This window comes from Pteropus alecto, unplaced genomic scaffold (assembly GCF_000325575.1).
Source record: "Pteropus alecto unplaced genomic scaffold, ASM32557v1 scaffold135, whole genome shotgun sequence".
Classification (NCBI taxonomy): Eukaryota; Metazoa; Chordata; class Mammalia; order Chiroptera; family Pteropodidae; genus Pteropus; species Pteropus alecto.
The window spans coordinates 4,242,043-4,252,024 of NW_006438076.1; the positions used below are offsets into that span (position 1 = coordinate 4,242,043).

The 9,982-nt window shown below is 41.3% G+C and overlaps 2 pseudogenes; both read left to right on the forward strand.

Annotated features, from left to right (window-relative positions):
- Nucleotides 1-188, forward strand: part of LOC112482500 — a 6,022-nt pseudogene extending 5,834 nt beyond the window's left edge.
- Nucleotides 189-2,407: 2,219 nt separating this feature from the next.
- Nucleotides 2,408-3,424, forward strand: LOC102897445 (annotated as a pseudogene).
- Nucleotides 3,425-9,982: the final 6,558 nt, after the last annotated feature.

The following is a 9,982-nucleotide window of genomic DNA, read 5'->3' on the forward strand; positions in this document are numbered from 1 at the left end:
ATGAAACCTGAAGCGGTTGCTGCCAGGCTAAGACAGTACAAGGATGTCGCAAAGACAGACATTGAGCTATAAAAGAGCCGAGGAATGCTCTACCAACTTTCCAGAATGAAGGCTAACAAATCTGGCCCTATGTTAACACGCTTTTATTGAACAAAATCACACCTATTCAGTCCAAACAAGCATACTGAGCCCGCCCAGTGGAAGAACCAGGAAGATGTGATCATTCTTTCAATTGTATGTCTAGTATTGGTGCTGTGTTCCAATTAGAAGCTGAGTTGGCTTGCAGCATCTTTTCTAGTTTACGTGGCGAACTGATAGGAAATGAATAGAAAGAGTTAATGAAGAGGCTCTTTTGTGCCTTTCAAAAATTACCTACATGTGTTTAAGATGTCTCTGCACATGTCTCAGGGCCTTCACGAGAAAGCAAGTACAGGCTGGATTTTCAAAAGGTGTATGACCCAAGCTCTAGCTAATTTTTGACAGTCATGTCGTTGCCATAGTAGCCTTTTTACACATGATAGTCTCTGGTTCTCTCCATCTCCTAAAGGCTGTTGAAATAGCACCGGTAAGCCTAAAAATGCCAACAGCTGTAGCTCGGGCTTTGTCTCACATTCTCTGGTATGTGTCCCCTGGTGACAGTGGGATTGAAACCAATTGGTCTCAGTGGTCATTTCTCTGACTTTGAGTGACTATGTCCACAATTCATTTTTTTCTGTTAGAAGTGACACCTTCTGCATCCATGCTCTATAGAATATCTCCTTTTCAGACATCCTGGAATGAACAGATTCGGTGTCTGCTATTTTTACTAGACTGAGTTTTTTTATTTTTTTACATCTGTTTTCTCCCTTCCTAGGCTATTAAGTAATTTATTTTATCCCTCTGAAATTCCTTTCTAAAAGCCAAGAGCCAGAGAACGATGTCAAATCGCTTCATGCACCAGGAACTGAGCTATGTCGAGGGTCTACTTAAAGTGCTGTTCTGATTTTCATGGGTAGACATTGCTCCTCTCTTTTATTGTGAACAAATAAAATCCTCAGACTTTTGGAAATCCTCAAAAATGTAAGATATATTACCTACATAAATGTTAAAAAATAATATCTTATGTATAGATCTAATAAGCCCATATAGAATTACTGGACTAAAATAACAGTTTAGTTTTTATTCAAGACAAAAAAAAAAATGTGTTTTGAAAATGCTGCTAAATGTTGATACTGATAGCATTTTTCTCCTGTGAGTGACCCAAGCATATTATAAATAGTTGGTAAAGGGAATGAAATCTGTGAGGTTGAAAAAATATGCTGCAATAGCTATGCCTAGACTAAGTATGACAGCTTTACAATCATGAGAAAACAAAATCTTAAATTTTTTTCTATTCCAAAGATTCTTTCTATAGGGTGGCCATTAAATCTAGAGATATAGATAATACTATTTTGTCATTTATCATAATAGAATATCAATAAACCATTTATTAAGGATTTGCTAGGTTTCCGGATTTGGTGGCCACTTTGTATAATTCTTGCTCTTCTCTGGGAAGGACAATGAAATTTATTCCTGTTGCCTTAAAAATAAATTTTCCTCTTCATACATCGTGATTATCCCCAGGGAGAGTTCTTTCCTATTCTTGGGAGTGACTGCAGTGTAGAGAGAGGTGTAGGAAATGGGAAATGGCCTGATTCCTGATGTCATACTCGACTTCTCCATCCTTCCCTCCCTTCTGCCTTTCAGCAAAATAGACAGTTACAGCCAGCATAAGGGGTACTCAGTATGTCTCTGCAATGTTTGCTAGTTCTGAGACTGCCCAGCACCTGAGGGGTCTTTGCTAGGTGACGCCAATAAACGACAAATACCTTTTCCATGGTTTTTGAAAGACGATGTTTGTTTCATGTTCGGTGGCCTACAAAATTTATTTCTGATTAACAAACTCTAATTTTCCTTCAATGGTTTTGTAAACAATGAAAGTTTTCTTGAAAATATTTTGACAAAAGTAAAATTCAAGGGACAGCTTTTCTCGGTTTTCCTTTTACTGCCACACACACGGTAGTTTGTATAGTTTGGATGGTCTCTAAGATTCCTACCTGTCCTCACAATCTGTGATTCAACCAGCTCTAAATTCATTTTCCTTTCTATTATCCTGCCAGGCTTCCCACTTACTTAGAACTAGAAAACCTTGCTGTGTTTAATAACATAAAATAGATACCACTTATTGAAGACCTACTGAGTGATATGGGCAGTTTTAGGACCTTTACACAATCTCATTTCATCTTTGAAGTGTGCTATGAGATAGGCACAATCTCACGTTTAAAGAAAAAAATGCAAGACACAGATCTAAGGGTTCAGAGGACATTTGGCCTTTGTGAGCTGTAGCTTTCCCAAGGAGCATCAGTGCGTTTGCCATCTTAGGGAGAAGATGTCCTTGTGCAGGGTGCACCTCGTACAGGTGAACCCCTTCAACACACCTCACCTGCAGCTGGTGTAGGATGGCCTCACGGGCCGCCTTGGCGCTCCTGCAACCTGGCATCCACCACCGTGGAAGAGTACAGTTGTGAATATGGCTCTATGAAGTTCTATGCACTGTTTGGCTTTGGTGGGGTCTTAAGTTGTGGTCTGACACACACTGCTGTCATTCCTCTGGATTTAGTGAAATGCCATGTGCAGGTAGGCCCCCAAAAGTACAAGGGCATATTTACTGGATTCTCAGTTACACTTAAAGAGGATGGTGTTTGTGATTTGGCTAAAGGATGGCTCCGACTTTCATTGGCTACTCTCTGCAGGGGCTCCTCAAGTTTCGCTTTTATGAGCCTTCAAAGTCTCGTATAGCAACATGCTTGGAGAGGAGAACACCCATCACATGTTTGTCCGCCTCTACCAGTACTGAATTTTTTGCTGACATGGCTTTGGCTCTGATGGAAGCTGCTAAGGTTCAAATTCAAACCCAATCACGTTATGCCAACACTCTGAGGGATGCAGCTCCCAAGATGCATAAGGAAGAAGGCATGAAAACATTCTACAAGGGCGTTGCTTCTCTCTGGTTGAGATAGATACAATAATACAGCATGATGAAGTTCTCCTGCTTTGAACATACTGTTGAAGCATCGTGCAAATTTGTGGTTCCGAAACCCCTAAGTGAATGCTGAAAGGTAGCGCAGCTGGTTGTAACATTTGTGGCAGGTTACATAGCTGGAGTCTTCTGTGCAATTGTCTTTCACCCTGCTGATTCTGTGGTACCTGTGTTGAGTAAAGAGAAAAGTGGCAGTGCTTCTCAGGTCCTCCAGACTTGGATTTAAAGGTGTATGGAAGGGACTCGTTTCCCGTGTCATCACGATTGGCATTCTATGACTCCTTGAAGGTCCACTTGAGGCTCCCTCACCTTCCTCCACAGGAGATACCAGAGTCTCTGAAGAATCAGCTTGGGTTAATTCAGTAGATAGATCAGAGCAAACATGGACTGACTCTGCGTGTCGGTCAGTGTTGAAGAAAGTGCTAAAGGAACGTTTGTATATTTGACAGTGTAGGAAATTGTCTATTCTTGATAAAACCACTGTAGTATTCGTGCCTAAGGCAAGAGTTTCAAACTTGCTGTTAAACAAACCCAACTGTTCTTGAATAAAAGAAGAAGAAAAAGAAAGAAGGCAAGGCCAGAGATGTGAAGCATCTTGCCCAGGTTCCTGCGGCCAGTAAACAGTGTAGCCAAGACTCCCACCCAGGTTTTTCTGATTCTGCAGCCTGAGTTCACTCCTGGACGTTAACTGCCTGCATCCTGTTCCAGGCGACCCAGGGCTCAAGACTGCTTGGTTTTGCTTGCATTTACCAGTGGTCTCACATTAAAAATTAGCAGAGTTCCCTAGGGTGACATTCAGCTTTGCATGACACTGTTCTTTTTTCCCCTTTGCTTAAGCAAAGGAAGCTGCTATGGCAGGGGTCCCCAAACCCCAAGCCATGGACCGGTACTGGTTCATGGCCTGTTAGGAACCGGGCCACACAGCAGAAGGTGAACGGCAGGTGTGGGAACAGGTGTCATTTGTATTTGTAGTCACTCCCCAGCTCTAGCATCACCGCCTCAGCTCCACCTCAGATCCTCAGGCATCAGATCCTCATCGGAGCACTGGTCCCTGGTGCAGAAAAGGTTGGGGACCGCTGTAAGAGGAAAGTCTGATTCTCCTCCATAACTACTAGTTTATAAATAAAATGAAAGACTGTCAAAGTAGGCTGGCTTGGGTCCAGGCTAATCTGTGGAGGAGGTGAACTCATGTTCCTCACCTACCCTTTGTTATCCACGTTTTCGTGCCCCTGAAAGGACCTTTTCCCTGAGCCCCCCTCGGCCACGGTGCTCACACGTAGGTCTGGGCTCCTGGGAGCTATCCCCATACTACTCACTTTTCTTTCCTGAGATCCTGAAATCGCTCCCTTGCTCCCACCCCCAAACAAGGCCCTAATGATGAACTAATCCTTCCTAAAGTTCTGGCAGGTGAATTCTCAGTGGTGATCGAGCACCTAGCACGAGATAACACTCGACTTTATACCATCTCTCGATATTACATTACACATTAGCGTGATACTGAGTGCCCGGTTCACATCTTTGCCCACCATCTGATGCAGTGGCACTGCTCGGCACGCACAATTCTGGCAGAACCAGGGGAGACTGGCTTCCTGTCTCATCCTCCTTTCCCAGGGTCCTTTCCCATCATCCTCCAGCAGCCAAGCTCAGATGAGTTCAGCTTCACCCAGGGTGTGCCCCCGTCTTTGATAAGGAAAGGAAGGGGTAAGAATAGCCATGGGTGAGAGAGGTGCTGCTGTAGCTTTTCCTGCCACTTAAAATGTTGTCGACATGGGATAATGTTAGAAAGATACCTGTGCAAACCCATAAATGGGGCTTTTATAAAATGTAGCTCACCGGGACTTGAGTTCAATATTTGACTTTAGCTGTTTGTCTAAACAGTTTACCAGCCTGCTGGGGGGTCTTTGCTCCAATCATGAAGACCACAAATTTCCAAATGTGTTACAGTAAAGGCATTTGTAGTTGTTATTGTTTCTTGGTACTTTGTGCTAAGTGCGTTGCATGCATTGTCTGATTAAATCTTCAACAATTACTCTAGGTAATAGATATTCCAATTGTCTTGCCTCCTTGTACTTAAAAACTGAAATAATACTGTTCACGTGAACTTGTGTTTTCATGTTACCCATAGGGATTAATCAGAAAATTCAAAAGGGCATTTTTGGTACCTTTCTTTAGGTTGAGCTCTCCATTCTCATTAATAGGTAAAACAACGTTATTGCTCCCACCTGGAATCTTGGCTTTTGATGCTCTGATGCTGAAACAGGAAATGGGCACTCATTGGGTCCTGGTGGTAGTAGCACACTGTATATACAGAGGACATATGTCTCATCTGTACTCTGCTGGGTTACAGGATCTTGAGAGGCAGCTGTACCTACCTGATGAATCTCATTTATTACCTTTCATTTAACAGACAGTGTGTTTTCTCGCTGCAGTTGATTTTTCCAGAGACAACTCATAAGGTAGAGTTGTGTTCACAGTATGGTCCCCTCCATTTTTAGTAACTCTCTAGTCTATTTGGTGTCTCAAAAGGAGAATCCAGTAATAGAAACTTCTTTTAATACAAGAATGTGGTCTGATCATAAGTTATCATCACTTTCCGTGTATAAGTGACCCAGTCCGGTTTGCAAGACCCAAATGTCGGGAAACCACGAAGCCATATTTTAACTATGAAGAAAAATCTGCTTCCTGCATCTGTTGAGACAAATTATAATTACAATTGTTTATAAATGCCATACCACATCTTTCTTTTAACAAATTGCACAAATTCTTGCCAAAATAAATGTCATTATCTGTATTTTTCAGAGAATTCCCCAACTTGATTAGAGTGTGTGTGTAAGAGAGAAAGAGATACAGAGAGATGGTAACACTTGTATGGCACGGATGTACCTTCCTTCCTCGGTGATAATTAGGCTATTCCAGTAAGCACAGTGTCATTCTTGAAATAAAAGATTTCTTGTTTAAAACTTCAAAGGAGCAGCATGCCTAGGAGATTCTCCCTGCGGTTCGTTTGTGTCTAACTCCATTTTATTAAATCTTTCTCTTCTTCACTTTAAAGCTTCAGTTATAAAGTCAGAAATGTAATAAACAAACAAAAAAACGATTTGTATTTAATTTAGAGAAGAGTAAAGGGAAGAAAAATGAAAATTCAGTCTTTACGTAAGCTCTGAGGTGTCAGGCCTTAGAGGACTTTTCTAGTTTTATGAGAATTTGTACTGCTGATTTTTACATTTTCTTGTTTTTGAGATAAGCAGATCTCTGAGGAAATTATTGACTTACAATGACATTTCACTGTGATGCCTCTCAAAGCTCCTATCAGTTCTCTGACCTAATGACAACTTTTCTCTTTGGTTTACTGCCCTGTGAAATGTCAGCTCCTCTTTCCCAGAAGTCGTGTGTTTACTATGAGTCACTGCTTTTCCTCAGTGTGAAAGTTGTCAGCCTTCTTGATTTTGGCGTATGTGCTTAATTCAAAGTAGCCAAAGCTGATGTATAAATGCTCTCCTAACTGTTAATTGTGTTATTGATTTAAAGCTGATGTATAAATGCTCTCCTGTTAATTGTGTTATTGATTATTTTGATTATCTTGCTTGAAGATTATTTGTACTTTTTAATTTGATAGAAATAAAGGATTTTTTTCTGCTTACTTAACTAGAAAAATCCAAAGAATGTAACTTCAAACCAGAGGTTTCTGGTTCCACAGGAACACGTGGCAGCCCTGAGCCACTTTACCCACATGTTACCTGGCCTCTTTCTCCAGCACGTGTCTGCAGGTACCCTCTTGTTTTCTACCGCTCAAGAGTTCTTTGTTCTGTTGCCCATATGGAACTTTCCTCAAAGTAAAAACAAAACCTTTATTCTAACTTTCGAATCCATTCAGGCACAGTTCTTACTAAATTCCAGTTTGCAATCTAATGGGCATATATGCCCCCAGGTGATCGCGACCCTCAGATGATATTCAACATATAACAAAATCTAAATCATACATACAATACAATAGCAAGAGCTACACATGTATAGCAATATACATACATACATACATACATACATACATACATACATATATATACATAAAAATAATAGGAGGGCTCAATGAATGTTTTGGGAGAAAAATAAGTAAAGATGTCTGTTTTACACACCTTTCTTATCTCTGGTGTATATACAACAGATATGGACAACGTAGTGGTATCCACAGCAATGCCAAGGTCAGAGCAGATCTATCTATACCTCACACAGAAAACAGGGAATTGTCTGTACTAATACCAGGTTCTCTGACATAGGTGGGACATTACCCTTTTAGCCTATGGGGTCACTATTTCTCTCAGCTGATCAGCATGAGGCCTCCTTCCTCACTCATGTAGGGGTGGGCAGATCCCAGGTACACACCAACGATCTTAAACTAGGTAAAACTCCCTAGCCCAGAGTGCTTCGTTAGGTAATTCTCCTCTACTACAGCAGCCCCCTTGTTTACCTTAAGTGTTTATAGATATATGCACCATAGACAGAGACTATGAGAAAAATAAGACAATTGAGATAGTACATAGGTAACAATCTACATAGGTTTTTTCCTATGTAGATTGTTAACAGTCAATCAAAACATATTTATGGAATACCTGCAGGGCACACATAGCATGGTACTTCACCCTTCATTGAAAATCCATTAAACCAATTACCAGGTCATGCTTGGAAATGTTTTTCACAAAACAGTTTGCTTTAGTTGCTGGATTAGCAGGAACTAATTTGAGATGCAAAATTAACAACTCCATTTGTACTAGGAAGCCCTAATGTAAACCATCACACGTTGCAAATAATATATGTGAATTTATTTGTACCTGTATCTGAGTATATGATCTTAAAAGCTACCAACCGGCTGGGACAGTGTGCATAGAAGGGAAGAAAAAAATTAGTGAGTCATCTTCTACTAATGCTCCAAAGTTAAACGTTTACCTGGAAGGTTGTGCCTTGGTTCTAGGTCGTTAATGACCATCAATAAATTAAATTGTGTTCACGTCTATGAGCGGGAATGAAAGGAAGAAAGCCAACAAAGAGTGAGTTGTAACTGAGGTTTAATCCCATCGGAGAACCCTGGGAACTGGTGTAGGACATACCTCAGGGTTACCCCAAGTGAGTGAGAAAATTGGAACATTTACCCACCTACTCTTCCTCCATCACTGGTTAAGACCTGCCTCTGGGGACGTTAACTGTGGCAGGCATGGCCCATGCAGCGGAATCTTGAGGTCTACACTGCAGCTTTCTTTTCTTTTCTTTTTAAAAATTTGTTTAATTTTTATTTTTCTATTAGAGTTGATGTTCAGTGTTATTGTATACTAGTCTCAGGCGTACAGCATAGTCTTTAGACATTTATATAATTTGTTAAGTGATCCTCTATTAGTCTAGTACCCACCTGGCACTATACATAGTCGTTACAATATTATTGGCTATATTCCCTGTGCCTATTTTATAACTACCAATTTGTACTTCTTAACCCCTTCACCTTTTTCTTCCAGCCCCCTAGTCCCCCCTCCCATCTGGCAATCACCAATTTGTTCTCTTTATCTTTGAGTCTGTTTTTGTTTTGTTTGTTTATTTTGTTCCTTAGATTCCACATATAAATGAAATTATACGGTATTTGTCTTTTTCTGGCTTATTCACTTTAGCATTATACCCTCTAGGCCCATCCATGTTGTTGCAAATAGTAAGAGTTCATTTTTTATGGCCTAGTATTATTCCGTTATATATACCAAAACTTCTCTATCCAATTGTCTATTAATGGGCAGTGTGAGGAGTTCTGAAGACTCTTTTGCCAGTGAAACAACCCTAATTGGTAAACACTAGTTTTTAAAAAACAACTTTTAAGTACCTGTAAATTGTCCTAAGGGCATACAGCAAATGGAGAAATATTTATTCAAGAACGTACTAAATCTTGTTTTGAACACATAGGTTTGTGGCATTTAAGTCACACCCATTCCCTCTCTGGCCTGCTCCCCCAGCAATCTGCATGATAGAAACTGCTCTGGGCAGCATGGCCATGAAGACAGGGCTTCCTTCTCACCAGCACCCGGTCAAGGGCTATGTTATCTCTCTGTGCAGGGCAGGCCGCCAGCATTTCTCATACCTTCAAACTGTGCGTTGTAAAGGTTAAATTCCAAAGAAGTGCTGCTGAGAGGTAGAGACCTCTCTTTTTTCACTAGCCCCCCATTCGTAGGTCAGAGGCTCTATCCAGGCATGACAGGCTAGAATACTGGGGCCCAATTGCCCTCAGCCCAGTTCACTCACAGTGCATAGATTCTACTTGGCAAGAGGCCAGCCAAAAAGACCAGAGGCTTCCTATCCCCACCCAGTGCCCTGCAGAGGCAGGTCACTCTAAGACAGTGAACCCCTATCCCTGCTACCAGCTCTGAAGTAATAGTGCAGAGAATTTGCCCGGGGGAGAGGTAGGCCAGCAGGACAGAGAAGGCCAATGCTTTCCCCCAAGGGAACTGAGTTTATTTGGAACAGAGGATGGGGAAGTTCAAACCTAAGAGCACTCTTGAAAACGCTGGAGATTTTTGTGTTGAGCAATTAAAAGGAGGCTGGTAGCTCCATGAGGATAATAAACTGACCTGTAGGCCTCCGAGTTTACCAGAGAGAACCAGGGGAAGAGACAGCTAAGAACAGCCCTCCTAGGAGCAGGATGAACCTCACAGACTGACCTCAGAAACTACCCTGCAGAGAGGATGAGATTTAACGAATTCAGACTGTGGAGTAATTTGTGCCCCATGTCATTGTCCAAAACAGTAGAGCAGTCAGCTGGCAATTAGTGGAGCCTAACAGTTGAGTGTGAATATCGATGTAAAAATCCAAAAAAAAAAAATCAAAAAAACAAAAAACCCCCACGAAACTAATAAATTGAATCCAGCAACACGTAGAAGAGATTATACATCATAACAA